Here is an 18,062-nt window from a genome sequence, read left to right as displayed (position 1 = left end):
AATAATAATGCCACAGTCGAGCGTCGGGGCGACACCACATAAAGGGCTTATAACAGAAATTAAAGACAGTACATGCCACAGTCGGACGTCTGAGCGACGTCACATAAAGGGCTTATATCACAGCTCAAAATGCAATCGTTCGGGAACAAAATGTATCACAAGCATGAGACAAATATAAAGTTAGTCCATCCACAGGAATAACAATAAATCTGAATTTCCACTTGAGCTTGTTCACCGGGAACAGGTTTTTCCAATGCGGATAGATATGGATAATAATGTTTTCATTACTTGATCATGGATACGATGATATGGAAAGAATTTGACTCTGCAGAGTTTGTACTTAACCACAGCCAACGGATTTCAGTAGTCACGGGGACTAGTTCCGTCTACGGTGTTTTGAAAGAAACACGTCTAACCAGTACACACCCAATTCAACCATCCGAAGCCAGGGATCACCCTCGGCAACGTTCAAGAGAAACCTTGAGACGGGGAGGCTACAACCTCGCATAGCATGGGATCAAATTTATATACGCGCGCTCTAAGGGGGTGCCCCCCCTCTCGGTCCCAACTGAAAACACCCATGCCCCCTGACCGGATGACTGGCTTTAATCCTGGGCCAAGGTACCATCATCCCGGCCTCTCTGTTTGGTGTGTACACAGAAAGAGGTTACCAACTTACTAAACCGCATCCTGGCAATGAGACATGTGGTAGCACGGAAGGGGAAAAGAACGGTAACGCGGCTCCAACCACGTTAGCATCAGAAAAGTCGGATGACGCAAGGCTGGTATGCTACAACAGTACCACCTTGCTGCCTTTCATGTCACCACATGATTAGGCCATCTCTCATCAGAGATCATCGCAACTTTGGAACATGCGGAAAAAGAACGATAACGTGGCTCCAACCATGTTAACGTGGGAGAAAGTCGGATGACGCAAGGCTGGCATGCTACAACAGTACCACCTTGCTGCCCTTCATGTCACCACACGATTGGGCCATCTCTCATCAGAGATCATCCTGACTTTGGGACAACCGGTTAGTTGCCTTACAAGCAACGGGGCATTTACCGATACTCATATGCCACGCACTAACTTCCACGTGAACATGTAAAACATCTGTCATATCAAATGTTCAAAACATGCTTGCCTGGTTCGGAGAAGTCGGAGTCTAGCTCGGCGAAGTTCGCGGCTCCGTCTCCTCTCCCGGAACCTACGGCAATCACGAAACGGATACTAACGTGAAAACCAATACATGCACAGAAACTTTTCCAAATATTTTTCAAATAAATCCCATAAACAACTAGACAAAATTTGAAGATTGTCAGAAAAAGAATCACTCAAAAATACCTTTTTATTAAAAAGTTATAAAGGTTTCTGTCCAGGGACTTATCTGTAATGAAACAGAAAAGTTCCAGGGTTTTAACTGAGAAAACAGAAAACGCTTCGGCTGGGAATGCGCAAGCGCGAAGGAGAAGACGTATTTTGCCCGAAGGTGCCAACAGAAAATGGTTCGCGAATAAAAGAACAGAGGCTGACATGCGGGGTCCACATGTCAGGTTTGAAAAGTTCACCGGCGCCCGAAGACTGCGGTGGACGCCGGCGTCGACCATGGCGAGTTAGGACAAACGGAGGATACCAAGAGCTTCAGCGTCTTCTTCCACGTCGGTGGGTGGTGGACTCGTCCAACGGGGAGCACCACGTCGACGGCGACACTATCTCCGGCGGACGGCGGCTCGGGTGAGGATGGGGAACTCCGGTGGAGGGCTGCAAGCTTCAAATTGAGGCGCGGGTCAGAACGAGGGATGCAAGGCGAAGCTACTGGCAAGAGAATGGAGGCGGAGGAGCACATACGGGGGCGAATCGGGCTGGATCCCGTGGCGGGTCACGGCGGACGGAGTCGAGGAAGGAGACCTCCTCGGGGCTCTTCCAGTGGCTAGGCGTGCTCTATGGGGAGTGCAGGGCTGGTGGGTGCTCGAGTTGAAGCTCGGGGCCTCTATTTATAGGCAGATCGACGGGGTGGCCGTGAACGGAGAATCTCCGGCGAGCGATTACGGCGGAGCAGTGGATTGGCAGGGGGTTTGAGCGGCCGGGCAGCATCAGTGGAGTTTACTGGATTCGTTTTGCAGCTAAACGGGGTCGGTCTTGGCGTAATGGCGTCGGTCCACGGTGAGGTGACCGCACGGGCTCAACGGCGGCAGAGAGCGCGCTCCGCGCCCTGCGGTTCACGACGAGAGCGGCAGCGCGTTCGGGGGAGTGGAAGGCCACGCGGCGAGCTCCGGTGGTTTGGGCGGCGCTGGGTGGCGTCGTCGGCGCCGTGTCTCCCGCTGGCGTCCGCAAAGCCGCCGCCGGCGTCGGTCACGGGGCGGCGCACCTTCTGCTGCTCGTCGCCGACGCCCGCAAGGCGCCAGGCGTTCGTGCGGTGCAGGAACAAGGGGGAGGGGACGAGCAGCAAGGCGACGCGGTGGCACTGGCGAGATCGACGTCCTCCTCTGAAGAAAACGACAGCAGCCACTGACTGAATCTCTGAACTTTCTGAACTTTGACAAAGACAGTGCACTGCAGGTGTTCGACAGAAGGTTTTTGCAATGAGATGAATTTTTCTGGAGCTGTAACTTGGTGAGATGACCACTCAATGCACCCAGAGGCTGCCTGATTTTACTTGGAATTTTTGGGGAAGGTCTTGAATGAATTTCACCAAATTTGACAAATCTGGCCCAAACTTGCAGCAGATGTGGTTGGAAAATTTTGAACTGAAGACCAGAGGATCTTCATGGTTCTAGGTTGAGGGTTCAAAGGACTAGGGAGGAGAGTTGGTTTGGGGGCAAAAATCAAAACAGAAAATGGAGTTCCTTTGTAAATCTCCAAGTAGTAGGATAGAAGACAGAAATTTGTTTGAATAAGATTCAAATGAAAATGATCACAAGAGGAGGTCCAACTTGCTGGATTTGATGCAGGACATGATCCAAAGGTGAGGGAGGAGTTAGGATAGAGGATTTGCACTAAGGCCATGGCAAGAAGGAATTGTTGAAAGTGGCAAAGGACTTTTCCAAAAGCCATAGTGCATTTCCAAAAAGATTTTTAAAAGTTGTTTTCCCCAAAAGAAGAACATTTGGTCTTGAGTCCAAATGAAAAACAAGAACCTCCAAGACCAAAGACTGATCTTGGGTGAATCCAAATAAAACTTTTGTCATAAAGAAAAATTATATGAGAGGGGGAGTTCTCTTGATGAAAAATTTAAATCACTCCCCTCAAGTCAAATAAAATCTTTTTGAAAAATCCAAATAAAAACTTGGGTGTCACAAGTATCCATTATTCAGCCTATTAAGATGCGATGTAGTATGATGATATGGCATCCTCATCTGAATGTTCGAGTGGCTTGACTTGGCACATGTTCATGCATGTAGTGAATCAAAACCAACATAGCCTCTATGATTTTTATGTTCAGGGTGTTGATATCCTACTCATGCTAGTATCCAATGTTACTTATGCATAATGCATGCTCATGACCGTTTTCGCTCTCTAGCTGGCCGCTTCTCAACCTATTTGCTAGCCTTCACATGTACTAAGCGGGGTTTCTGCTTGTGCACCAAAACCCTGAAACCCAAGTTATTCCAGATGAGCCCACCATACCTACCTATATGCGGTATTACCCTACCGTCCTAAGTAAATTTGCATGTGCCCTCTAAAAACTTCAAATAAATATCCTTTTTGTGTGCCTGGATTGTTCATAGAGTGACATGAGATAGTGAGTATCTTCCATGCTAAGCGGGTTATTCTCATGATGAGTGTTTATTCACTCGTCCTTGCACGAGAGGGCGATAATAGGGATCCCCAGTCCCGAACTCAAATTGCAAATAATTAAACAATCTCCCCCAGGACTGTTATTGGTATGGATGGCACCCGTTTGTCGGGGAAACGACACCTATGGGATCACTGGAATCCCTTCTACGGTTGGCGGGCGCGAGGTTGTGAGAACAGCAGGTTTAGGAGCTAGCACAAATATCGTTTACCCAGGTTCGGGCCGCGAGGACGCGTAATACCCTAGTCCTGCTTTGGTTTGTATTTCCGAGTGTCCTTGAGCTCTCGAACTAGCTACGGTGGCTGCGTAGTTCCACAGAGCCGAATCCCTCTCCTGGTCGCCTCGGGCCTCCTTTTATAGGCAAAAGGGGTCGCCACAGTGGCACATAGGAGGTGGAAAGGTGTACAGTGCGCGAGCTTATCGCCCGGCATTACGGGACAAAGTGCATTAAATGCGCTACTTAGGGGTCCATTAGCTTTATCGGGGACGGGAACGGTGCCCATCCCGTCCGTCGCGGCTCCGCCTCGCTTCGACACGCGCCCGGGCCAGCGATGCGTGCGGTGCCATGTAGGCAGGCAGGCTGCTGAGGTGGCGTGGTGGCAGGGTCTTAACGAAGATCTGCATGCCACCACGCAGGTGCTTGCTGGGTCGGTGTAGAGGCCGCTCGTCGCCACGTAGGTGCCTGCCCAGCTGGTTGAGCTAGCAGCTACTTGGGGACGGCAGTGGCATCTTGGCAGACGCGGGCCTGGCTACGGCCCCGCTGGTGTCCTCGGCAAGGGCCTTGCCGGGGGCCCGGTAAGGGTCTTGCCGTGGTGTTGCAGTCGTCCCCAGCAAGGCGCTTGCTGGGGGTCTTGTGGATTTCCTCGGCTAGGATTCCGCCGAGGGTCGCCGTCTTCTGGTTCTCATCTGATCTCATGTGTTCATGATCTTGACAAAGATCTGCATGCCACCACGGCGGTGCCTCCCGAGCCTTGGTTCCAACGTAGCTGTTGACGGCGTCCGGAACCCTTGGGCTCAAGGGTGGCTCGCTTCGCTGGTGTTGGGCGAGCTGCCCCGGCAACGGTCTTGCCGGGGGAACCTGCTTCGTCCCTCTGCTCTTTGTGTTCTTGGTCTTGGCGTTGTTCTTGTTGGCCTTGTGCTTTGGTCCTCCTCCGGCCTCCCTCCTCTACCTTGTTAAGTGTGGCCGCGACGCGCGGCTCTGACTGCCCGTGCACAAGTAAAGGGGTCAAAAGGAGAGCCCCTACTTTTGCACACTGACAGGAGCCCCCGGGTCTGGGCCACACATAAGCACGATGCGTTGTTGGGCCAGGCCCAGAACGGTGCGTGGGCAGGTGGGCGGATTTTACCGCAGTAAATTTTCGTTCGCTGCGCTTCCCCACGACCCGCGTTGAACGCACGACGTGGAGGGTCGTGTGTGATGTGGGGGTCATGCGTGGGGCGGTTCCCGCATGCATGCGTCACGTCGTAGTTAATGGGAAAAGAGGTGGCCCGCGCCTTCCCCGTAAAAAGGAATAGCCGCGGGCGCGCTGCTCATTTACCCTTTGTGACGCCCCCGATTTGACCGTACACTAATCATGCACGCAAATGTGTACGACCAAGATCAGGGACTCATGGGAACATATCACAACACAACTCTAAAACATAAATAAGTCATACAAGCATCATAATACAAGCCAGGTGCCTCGAGGGCTCGAATACAAGTGCTCGATCATAGACGAGTCAGCGGAAGCAACAATATCTGAGTACAGACATAAGTTAAACAAGTTTTGCCTTAAGAAGGCTAGCACAAAAGTAGCAACGATCGAAGAGGCAAGGCCTCCTGCCTGGGACCTCCTAACTACTCCTGGTCGTCGTCAGCGGCCTGCACGTAGTAGTAGGCACCTCCAGTGCCGTGGGAGTCGTCGTCGACGGTGGCGTCTGGCTCCTGGACTCCAACATCTGGTTGCGACAATCAGATAGATAGGAAGGGGGAAAAGAGGGACAGAAGCAACCGTGAGTACTCATCCAAAGTACTCGCAAGCAAGGAGCTACACTACATATGCATGGTTATATGTGTAAAGGGGCATATCAGTGGTCTGAACTGCAGAATGCCAGAATAAAAGGGGGATAGCTAGTCCTGTCGAAGACTACGCTTCTGGACATCTCCATCTTGCAGCATGTAGAAGAGAGTAGATTGAAGTCCTCCAAGTAGCATCGCATAGCATAATCCTACCCGGCAATCCCCTCCTCGTCGCCCTGTTAGAGAGCGATCACCGGGTTGTATCTGGCACTTGGAAGGGTGTATTTTATTCAGTATCCGGTTCTAGTTGTCATAAGCTCAAGGTACAACTCCGGGTCATCCTTTTACCGAGGGACACGGCTATTCGAATAGATAAACTTCCCTGCAGGGGTGCACCACATAACCCAACACGCTCGATCCCAATTGGCCGGACACACTTTCCTGGGTCATGCCCGGCCTCGTAAGATCAACGCGTCGCAGCCCCACCTAGGCTCAACAGAGAGGTCAGCACGCCGGTCTAAACCTATGCGCGCAGGGGTCTGGGCCCATCGCCCTATGCACACCTGCACGTTGCGAACGCGGCCGCGAGCAGACCTAGCAACCCACACGATCACGGCGGTTACGTCAAAGCGGCCCAACACGGCGCGTGCCACTCAGTCGCTGACGTCAAAAGAGCTTCGGCTGATACCACGACGTCGGGATACCCATAACTACTCCCACGTAGATGGTTAGTGCGTATAGACCAAATGGCCAGACTCAGATCAAATACCAAGATCTCGTTAAGCGTGTTAAGTATCCGCGAACGCCGACCAGGGCCAGGCCCACCTCTTACCTAGGCGGTCTCAACCTGCCCTGTCGCTTCGCCACAAAGATCCACTTGCGGGTACTCCTACGAGCCGACCCGGCTTTAGTCATCACATGTGTCATGTATATAATATATAAGTATATGCCCGTGATCACCGCCCAGGTGATCACGGCCCGATAGTGTAGCACAGCAGACGGACAAGAATGTAGGGCCACTGATGGAAATCTAGCATCCTATACTAAGCATGTAGGATTGCAGGTAAAGGTATCAACAGTAGTAGCAAGGATAGGCTATGCATCAGAATAGGATATCGAAAAGCAGTAACATGCTACACTACTCTAATGCAAGCAGTATAGAGGAGAGTAGGCGATATCTGGTGATCAAGGGGGGGCTTGCCTGGTTGCTCTGGCAAGTAGGAGGGGTCGTCGACTCCGTAGTCGAACTGGGCAGCAGCAGTGTCGGTCTCGTAGTCTACCGGAGAGAAGAGGGGGAAGAAACAGTAAATACAATGCAAACATAAGCATGACGATGCGTGACATGACAGTGAGCGGTGCTAGGGGTGTCCTAACGTGACAGTAGGTGGTACCGGTGAAGGGGGGGAACATCCGGGAGGTATTCCCGATGTTTCACGTTTTCGGACAGACGGACCGGAGGGGGAAAGTTGCTAGTTCGATAGGTTAGGGAGGTGTGGTGGACGAACGGACTGCGTATTCGGATTCGTCTCGTCGTTCTGAGCAACTTTCATATAGAAAACATTTTCATCCGAGTTACGGTTTAAAAGATATGAATTTTCAAAGTTTATTTGAATTTCTGGAATTATTTAATTAACAGAAAAAGGGATATGACGTCAGCATGACGTAGGAGTGACGTCAGCGGTCAACAGTCCGGGTTGACTGGTCAAACTGACACGGGGGACCCACCTGTCATAGACAGTGGGTTAACAGAGGATTAAACTAATTAGTTTTTAGTTAATTAACTACTGGGCCCACCTGTCAGTGAGAGATTAATTAAACTAATTATTTTTATTTATAAAACATTTTCTTTTTCTTTTATTTTTTTTTTAAATTTTGCGGCGGGGCCCGCATGTCAGTGACTGGGCCTGCCCAGTCAGCAGTTGACTGGGTCAACCCAGTCAACTGGGGCCCGTGGGGGCCACTGGCAGTGACCCAGGGGGTGGCCCCAGGTGTGCCACGTCGGCGGCCGGCGCCGGAGCAACGCCGGCGACAAGACGCACGGCGGCGCGGCTCGGGAGGGGTACGGGTTTCACGTACAGGGGGTCTCCGGGGGCGTGGCTGGGCGCGTTCGACGCGGCTCGACGTCGCGCGTCCAACGGCGGTGGTCGGAGGGGCTGGAACGGCCGGAGACGAGCGCTACGAACTCGCCGGCGGCGAGGTGCTACGGGTGCCCGACGGAAGCTACGCTAGAGCGCGCGAACGGCCGAACTAACTACCTAGGCGGGTGCGGCTCGGTGCGGTCGGGCTAGCGGGCCAACGCCCGTGACCATTTGGTCACCGGAGACACGCCGGCGGCGAGCTCCGCGGCGTGGCGTTCGGGCGCGCGCGGGGAAGCAGCTACGGAGCGCGAGCGAGCTAACGGAGAGGGGGAGGAGGTAGAGGAGCTCACCGCGCGGCGCAAGAAAGGCCCGTGGGTGGCTTAGTAGCAGCAGGTCGTCGCCGGGGAAGAAGGGGGTCGCCGGCGTCCGAAGATGAAGGCGAGCTCGGAGAGGTCGTTGTAGTGGCTCCGAGCTTCGACGGAGAGGCGGAGGGGGTGTAGTCGAGGGCGGCGACGTCGTACGACACGGCGAGGTGGCGAGTGGGGCACGGTGGCCGCGTGAACGACGGGAACGGCGGCGAGCGCGTCGGGCGTGGGGCAGAGGAGAGCGGCGCGGATCCGGGGGAGGGAAGAGGGAGGCGCGGGGGCCGAGAGGGAGAGCGGGGTGAGTGGGAGGGAGGCCCGAGGAGGCGGGGGAGCTGGCGACCTTATCCCCTCCGGCGTCGGTGCCGGCGAGGGGGTCGGGCGGCAGCGCGCCCCTGTTCCGACCCGGTCGGGGGAACAGGGAAGGGGCGAGGGAGGAGGTGGGCTGGGCCGGGGGCGCGGCTGCGGCCCAGTTTGGGCCGGGGGGGCAGTGGGGGGGAAGCGGGCCTTTTTCCCCTTTTTTTCTTTTTCTCTGCCTGGGTTCTGTTTTCTGTTTTCTCTTTATTTGCTTATTCCCTTTTCTGTTTTATTTCATTTAAAAGTATTTAGACATTTTATAAAAATGTGTTTTCTCCACCATAATTACCAGTGTATTATTTAGCACCCACTGAACATTTTTGTTTGAATTTTTGAAAACTTTTATTTTTCACTTTAATTATATTTGAAGTTTGAGCTAGGAGTTTGAAAGGAAGGTGATTCAAATGTGATCAAGCCCTGTTTAGCAACATGATTAGCTTAATCACAGGGGGTTACTGTAGCATGATTCTCAGGGTGTTACAAATCTCCTCCACTACAAGAAATCTCGTCCCGAGATTTAGGAGGTAGAAGGAAACAGTGCGGGGTATTCTTCGCGCAGACGATCCTCTCGTTCCCAAGTGGCCTCATCTTCAGAATGGTGCGACCACTGGACTTTGAGAAACTTGATCGCCTTCTGACGTGTGCGGCGTTCAGCTTGGTCGAGAATGCGGACCGGATGCTCCTTATAGGAGAGGTCTTGCTGCAATTCGAGCACTTCGTGATCCACCGCTCGGATTGGATCCTTGAAGCAACGGCGGAGCTGTGACACATGGAACACATCGTGAACCTGAGAAAGGTTCGGTGGTAGTTCCAGTTGGTATGCCACTTTTCCACGCCTTTCGAGAATAGTGAATGGGCCAATATAGCGAGGAGCTAGTTTGCCCTTGATCCCGAAGCGGTGAGCACCCTTCATAGGTGTGACTCGAAGATAAGCCTTTTCGCCAGGTTGATAGACCATGTCTTTATGATGACGGTCATACTGACTCTTCTGACGTGACTGAGCAGTCTTGAGATTCTCGCGAATAATGCGGACTTGTTCTTCGGCATCTTCGATAATATCCGGACCGAAGAGTGGACGTTCCCCAGTTTCTGACCAGTTCAGAGGGGTTCGGCACTTTCGTCCATATAACACTTCGAAGGGGGCCATCTTCAGACTAGCTTGATAGCTATTATTATAAGAGAACTCAGCATACGGGAGAGATTCCTCCCATTTCTTGCCGAAGGAAATAACGCAAGCTCGAAGCATGTCTTTGAGAACTTGGTTGACGCGTTCAACTTGTCCTTGCGATTGAGGATGAAACGCAGTACTGAATGACAGATGAGTTCCCATTGCTTCTTGGAAACTTGCCCAGAATCTTGAAGTGAATAAGCTGCCACGGTCTGAGCTGATAACCAATGGAATACCGTGGAGTGAAACAATCCTGGACATATAGAGCGTTGCCAACTGGCTAGCAGTGATCGTTTCTTTGACCGCCAGAAAATGTGCAACTTTGGAAAGCCGGTCAATGACGACAAGAATAGCATCATTACCTTTCTGCGATTTGGGAAATCCAGTGACGAAGTCCATCTCAACATGGTCCCATTTCCATTCAGGAATAGAGATAGGTTGCAGAGTTCCAGCAGGCCTTTGATGTTCTGCTTTGATACGACGGCAAACGTCACACTCAGCAACATAACGAGCAATGTCTTGCTTCATATTAGACCACCAGAATCTTTGACGGATATCTTGGTACATCTTTGTACTACCCGGATGGATACTTAGAGGCGTATCATGAGCTTCTTTCATAACTTCCTGTGTCATATCCAGGTTTTTCTCTGCACATGGCACCACTAGGCGGCCCTTGAAGTATAGGGTGCCATCTTCAGAAATGGTGAAGAATGAGGGCTTTCCTTCTGCGAGGTAGCGCTTAATCTTGTAGGCTTCAAAGTCATACTTCTGTAGCCTTTTGATGCTGTCCTCGAGATCTGGTTTAGCAACTAGGGTATTGAGGGAACCCTGGGTAACAACGTGGAGGTTCACCTTGCCAAATTCCTTAGGAGGGGGAGCGAGTGCACCCGGAGGAACAATATGGAGGTTCAGCTTCCTGAATTCTTCAACAAGTGAGGGCTGAACTTTGTGAACCTGGAGGTGGTTGCAGTAAGACTTGCGGCTCAAGGCATCAGCCATTACATTAGCCTTGCCTGGCGTATAGGAAATACCCAAGTCAAAGTCTGCAACAAGCTCCATCCATCTCTGCTGGCGGAGGTTCAGATCTGGCTGAGTAAACAGATACTTCAGACTTTGGTGGTCAGTGAAGATCTCGCAACGATTACCGAGAAGGTAATGTCGCCACTGCTTCAGCGCATGAATGACTGCAGCAAGTTCGAGGTCGTGAACTGGGTAGTTCTCTTCGTGAGGGCGCAATTGTCGAGAGGCATAAGCAATCACTTTGCGGTCTTGCATTAGGACACAGCCTAACCCTTGACGGGAAGCGTCGCAGTAAATGACGAAGTCCTTCTTAGTATCAGGTGGAGCTAGAACTGGGGCAGAAGTCAACTTGTCTTTGAGTGCCTGGAAACTTTCCTGACATTTGTCTGTCCATTGGAACTTGACGCCCTTATGTAACAGGTTAGTCAGAGGCCTGGCGATCTTGGAGAAGTTCTCGACAAATCGACGGCAATAGCTGGCGAGACCGAGAAAACTTCTGACTTGCTTAACGTTCTTGGGAGGAGTCCAATCAAGAATAGCCTGAACTCGCTCGGGGTTGACGGCAATACCATCCTTAGAGATGACATGCCCGAGATAGGTTACTTCGGGTAGCCAAAATTCACATTTAGAGAACTTGGCATATAGTTGATGTTCTCGTAGCTTTTCCAGCACAAGACGAAGATGTTCAGCATGTTCTTCTTCGTTCTTGGAAAATATCAGGATATCATCCAGATAAACCACGACGAACTTGTCGAGGTAATCCATGAATATGTAGTTCATCAGACGAGAGAAGGTGGCTGGAGCATTGGTTAAACCGAAAGACATGACGGTGTACTCGTATGAACCATAGCGAGTCACGAAGGCGGTCTTTGGGATATCCTCTTCGCGAACACGGATCTGGTGGTAGCCCAACCTCAAGTCGAGCTTAGAGAACACTGACGAACCCGCTAGTTGATCATACAGATCATTGATCCGAGGAAGAGGGTATTTATTCTGAATGGTAGCTTGGTTTATAGGACGGTAGTCTTGAACTAACCGGTTTGTCCCATCCTTCTTCTTGACAAAGAGAGAAGGTGCTCCCCAAGGAGAGCAACTTGGGCGAATGAATCCTTTGCGAAGAGACTTGTCGATTTCCTCCTTAATCTCAAGGAGTTCATGCGGCGGCATTTTGTAGGGTCGCTTGGCTATAGGAGTGGTGCCTGGTTTCAAGTCGATGATGAATTCGACAGCTCTAGCAGGGGGAATCCCCGGAAGTTCTTCAGGGAAGACGTCGAGGAATTCACGCACGACGGGAATGTTTTCAATGCCCTCGAGTGGTGCAGCGTTCAATGCATTCAATGCATAGAGCCTTGCCTCGGCATTTTGCACCAGATGGGCTTGGTAAGTAACTATCTCATCTGAAGGGTGTAGCAGATGGACGGTCTTAGTGGTGCAAACGATTGAAGCAGTATGCGCTTTTAACCAATTCATTCCCAGAATGAGATCAATGCTACAGGACTTCAGTACGATGGGAGAGACAAGAAATTCCAGTCCTTCAATTTCAACAGTAACATCGCGACTAACCATAGAGGTTTGACATTGGCCCGCAGGGGTGTGTACCACTAGCGGAGTGTTTATCTCTTTGTAATGAATGCCATGCGGGAATGCAAATTCTGCTGATATGAATGAATGGGATGCACCTGTATCAAATAAAAGGGATGCTGGTACTGAATTTACGAGGAGTGTACCCATCACAGTAGCAGGCTGGTCTTGAGCTTCGCTGAGATCAACGTGGTTGGCATGAGCACGACCATAAGACTTAGCATTGTTGTTGCGGGGCTGGTTGTTACCACGGCCAGCTGCTGGAAGGGCCAGTTGATTCTGGTTCTGATAGCAGTTCCTGGTAAAGTGACCCGGTTGACCACACTTGAAGCACAGACCATTATCGGGAGTGGGAACAGGAGCCCCAGGTGGGGGAGCTGGTAGCTTTGACTGCTTAGATGGTGGAGGAGGCAGACGCGGTGCAGCATAAGATTTCCTGGGAGCAGGTGCATTTGGACGATACATGCTGTTTGGGATCCATATCTTACGCTTCTGTGAGGGCGAGCCCGAAGATGAGCCCGTGTCACGGTTGCGCCTCTGAGAGCTCTGGTATTCCTGCAGACCAGTCTCGACATTGATGGCCTTATTCACCAAGGTGGCGAAATCAGCAAAGTCATGCACTAGAAGTGCGAGCTTGATGTCAGCTTGAAGGCCATCACGGAACTTCTCCTGTCTGCGTGCATCAGTTGTAATGTCTTCTTCAGCATAGCGGGACAAGTCCAGAAACTCCCGCTGATAAGCTTCGACAGTTTTGTTGCCTTGGGTGAGGTTGCGGAACTCACGCTTCTTCCGGTCCATGACTCCTTGAGGAATGAAGCGGGCACGGAAAGCAGCTTGGAAGTCTGGCCAGGTGATGATTGTTCCAGCTGGCAGAGTACGCCTGTGGCTGTCCCACCATTGAGCTGCGGGTCCCTTCAAGAAGAAGGAAGCAAAATTGACATAGCTGGCAGGGGCTACATCAGCAGACTCCATCTCATAGGTGATGTCACGGAGCCAGTCATCAGCATCCAGAGGCTGAGTTGAGCTGCGGTAGATGGTTGGGTTGAGGCGTATGAAATCTTGAAGAGTCACTTGGGCTGGCTGCTGGTTCATATTGGGGCGAGGAAACTGAGCCATCATATTTTCCATGAATTGGCGGTTCAGTTCGAACTGTTGGATCATACCAGCCATGTACTCAGGTGGTGGTGGGGCATCGCCACCACGACCACGACCACCTGGTCTAACCATCCTGCTAATATATAACAGGGGTAGTTCAGCATTGAGAAAATTTGCAATGACAAGAATCATTCATGATGAAACATGCATAATTGAAAGGAGCACGATAGCTACTACATAGTAGTCGGCATAGTTTACAAAAGGGGTCATGCATAGAGTTCAGTACACAGAGTTCAGTACATAGGCTAAAACATCATAGGCGGCACAAAGGCTCGCGGCGACTGCAACTAATACTACAATCAAGCCTACATCAGTCCCAAGAGGTACTGTGGAGGTAATCGTAGCCCGACAGCTGGTAGTGAGGCAACGGATAGTCCTCCACGTCAGCAGACTGGGGGCCGCGGATACTCAAGTGTAGAGCCCGGTGCTCAGGTGGCAGAAAAGGTCCAAGTGCGGGAGAGTAGCCTCCCACCTCTGGCCAACCAACACCGTGGGGCATCACGGTCCTGGCTGGGTAGATCGCAGAACGCGGTACCTGTCCAGACCGGACAAAGGGGTGCAGCAGCGTCAGAGCACGGTAAAGGTGCTGACGGGTGGTGTACATCTCGTGGCGAAGAGCTCGGTTAGCTCGATCCAGCCCATCAGCATGCAGAACCAGGTGCTGATGGTAGAAGGGCTCCCGGGTGACAGTGGAGTAGGCAGCAGTATAGTATCCCTCCGCACCAACATCAGAGGCGATAGCAATGTGCCTGAAAGGGGAGGTGTCCAACTCCCGATACTCTCCACGAAGACATGTCAGAGCAGCATAGGCTGCATCGTGGACAGCCATATCGATGGTCACACCAACACCATGTACGGTGTGCAGCACAGTAGTGGAGTCGTATTCCCGAGAGTAGAGGTGGACGATGGCACGGTACTGCTCCTGGTTAAAGTCCTGGTACTCCTCGTAGACGGTGTACTCAGGGTGCCAGCGATAACCCAGATAGGTCATCATCTCAGCTAGCACCGCAGGTGATCCCGAGGCACCAATGGCCATCGTGTGGCGAACAACCTGCCTCGTGGGTTCCATCTGAAAGCAAAGACGTTTCAAAGGAGTCAATGACAGTGTGTGAATTGATCAAAATACTATTCTGAGAAACATCTATGGTTTATCCATCTTTGGGGTGAACGCGGTCACGGGATCCTAGTGTTAGAGTTAGTAAATTCGTTTAACCCGAGTAGAAGAGAGTTCAGAGTCCCAGAGTAAAGGTCGAGGAGTAAAAGATCCTAGTACCACCCAATGGCGACGTGGGCCCGTAAGACACACAGCCATGTTAGTAAAAGTTTTTGTAATGTCTAGACTCGACTTCGGCCAAGGAGTGTGGAAGGGGGTTTCCTACAGGCAGTCGGCTCTGATACCAACTTGTGACGCCCCCGATTTGACCGTACACTAATCATGCACGCAAATGTGTACGACCAAGATCAGGGACTCACGGGAACATATCACAACACAACTCTAAAACATAAATAAGTCATACAAGCATCATAATACAAGCCAGGGGCCTCGAGGGCTCGAATACAAGTGCTCGATCATAGACGAGTCAGCGGAAGCAACAATATCTGAGTACAGACATAAGTTAAACAAGTTTTGCCCTAAGAAGGCTAGCACAAAAGTAGCAACGATCGAAGAGGCAAGGCCTCCTGCCTGGGACCTCCTAACTACTCCTGGTCGTCGTAAGCGGCCTGCACGTAGTAGTAGGCACCTCCAGTGCCGTGGGAGTCGTCGTCGACGGTGGCGTCTGGCTCCTGGACTCCAACATCTGGTTGCGACAATCAGATAGATAGGAAGGGGGAAAAGAGGGAGAGAAGCAACCGTGAGTACTCATCCAAAGTACTCGCAAGCAAGGAGCTACACTACATATGCATGGTTATATGTGTAAAGGGGCATATCAGTGGTCTGAACTGCAGAATGCCAGAATAAAAGGGGGATAGCTAGTCCTGTCGAAGACTACGCTTCTGGACATCTCCATCTTGCAGCATGTAGAAGAGAGTAGATTGAAGTCCTCCAAGTAGCATCGCATAGCATAATCCTACCCGGCAATCCCCTCCTCGTCGCCCTGTTAGAGAGCGATCACCGGGTTGTATCTGGCACTTGGAAGGGTGTATTTTATTCAGTATCCGGTTCTAGTTGTCATAAGCTCAAGGTACAACTCCGGGTCGTCCTTTTACCGAGGGACACGGCTATTCGAATAGATAAACTTCCCTGCAGGGGTGCACCACATAACCCAACACGCTCGATCCCAATTGGCCGGACACACTTTCCTGGGTCATGCCCGGCCTCGTAAGATCAACGCGTCGCAGCCCCACCTAGGCTCAACAGAGAGGTCAGCACGCCGGTCTAAACCTATGCGCGCAGGGGTCTGGGCCCATCGCCCTATGCACACCTGCACGTTGCGAACGCGGCCGCGAGCAGACCTAGCAACCCACACGATCACGGCGGTTACGTCAAAGCGGTCCAACACGGCGCGCGCCACTCAGTCGCTGACGTCAAAAGAGCTTCGGCTGATACCACGACGTCGGGATACCCATAACTACTCCCACGTAGATGGTTAGTGCGTATAGACCAAATGGCCAGACTCAGATCAAATACCAAGATCTCGTTAAGCGTGTTAAGTATCCGCGAACGCCGACCAGGGCCAGGCCCACCTCTTACCTAGGCGGTCTCAACCTGCCCTGTCGCTTCGCCACAAAGATCCACTTGCGGGTACTCCTACGAGCCGACCCGGCTTTAGTCATCACATGTGTCATGTATATAATATATAAGTATATGCCCGTGATCACCGCCCAGGTGATCACGGCCCGATAGTGTAGCACAGCAGACGGACAAGAATGTAGGGCCACTGATGGAAATCTAGCATCCTATACTAAGCATGTAGGATTGCAGGTAAAGGTATCAACAGTAGTAGCAAGGATAGGCTATGCATCAGAATAGGATATCGAAAAGCAGTAACATGCTACACTACTCTAATGCAAGCAGTATAGAGGAGAGTAGGCGATATCATGTGATCAAGGGGGGGCTTGCCTGGTTGCTCTGGCAAGTAGGAGGGGTCGTCGACTCCGTAGTCGAACTGGGCAGCAGCAGTGTCGGTCTCGTAGTCTACCGGAGAGAAGAGGGGGAAGAAACAGTAAATACAATGCAAACATAAGCATGACGATGCGTAACATGACAGTGAGCGGTGCTAGGGGTGTCCTAACGTGACAGTAGGTGGTACCGGTGAAGGGGGGGAACATCCGGGAGGTATTCCCGATGTTTCACGTTTTCGGACAGACGGACCGGAGGGGGAAAGTTGCTAGTTCGATAGGTTAGGGAGGTGTGGTTGACGAACGGACTGCGTATTCGGATTCGTCTCGTCGTTCTGAGCAACTTTCATATAGACAACATTTTCATCCGAGTTACGGTTTAAAAGATATGAATTTTCAAAGTTTATTTGAATTTCTGGAATTATTTAATTAACAGAAAAAGGGATATGAGGTCAGCATGACGTAGGAGTGACGTCAGCGGTCAACAGTCCGGGTTGACTGGTCAAACTGACACGGGGGACCCACCTGTCATAGACAGTGGGTTAACAGAGGATTAAACTAATTAGTTTTTAGTTAATTAACTACTGGGCCCACCTGTCAGTGAGAGATTAATTAAACTAATTATTTTTATTTATAAAACTTTTTCTTTTTCTTTTCTTTTTTTTAAATTTTGCGGCGGGGCCCGCATGTCAGTGACTGGGCCTGCCCAGTCAGCAGTTGACTGGGTCAACCCAGTCAACTGGGGCCCGTGGGGGCCACTGGCAGTGACCCAGGGGGTGGCCCCAGGTGTGCCACGTCGGCGGCCGGCGCCGGAGCAACACCGGCGACCAGACGCACGGCGGCGCGGCTCGGGAGGGGTACGGGTTTCACGTACAGGGGGTCTCCGGGGGCGTGGCTGGGCGCGTTCGACGCGGCTCGACGTCGCGCGTCCAACGGCGGTGGTCGGAGGGGCTGGAACGGCCGGAGACGAGCGCTACGAACTCGCCGGCGGCGAGGTGCTACGGGTGCCCGACGGAAGCTACGCTAGAGCGCGCGAACGGCCGAACTAACTACCTAGGCGGGTGCGGCTCGGTGCGGTCGGGCTAGCGGGCCAACGCCCGTGACCATTTGGTCACCGGAGACACGCCGGCGGCGAGCTCCGCGGCGTGGCGTTCGGGCGCGCGCGGGGAAGCAGCTATGGAGCGCGAGCGAGCTAACGGAGAGGGGGAGGAGGTAGAGGAGCTCACCGCGCGGCGCAAGAAAGGCCCGTGGGTGGCTTAGTAGCAGCAGGTCGTCGCCAGGGAAGAAGGGGGTCGCCGGCGTCCGAAGATGAAGGCGAGCTCGGGGAGGCCGATGCAGTGGCTCCGAGCTTCGACGGAGAGGCGGAGGGGGTGTAGTCGAGGGCGGCGACGTCGTACGACACGGCGAGGTGGCGAGTGGGGCACGGTGGCCGCGTGAACGAGGGGAACGGCGGCGAGCGCGTCGGGCGTGGGGAAGAGGGGGGGC

The sequence above is a fragment of the Triticum aestivum genome, chromosome 3D (assembly GCF_018294505.1).
Source record: "Triticum aestivum cultivar Chinese Spring chromosome 3D, IWGSC CS RefSeq v2.1, whole genome shotgun sequence".
Taxonomy (NCBI): domain Eukaryota; kingdom Viridiplantae; phylum Streptophyta; class Magnoliopsida; order Poales; family Poaceae; genus Triticum; species Triticum aestivum.
This window is presented reverse-complemented; position numbering follows the sequence as displayed.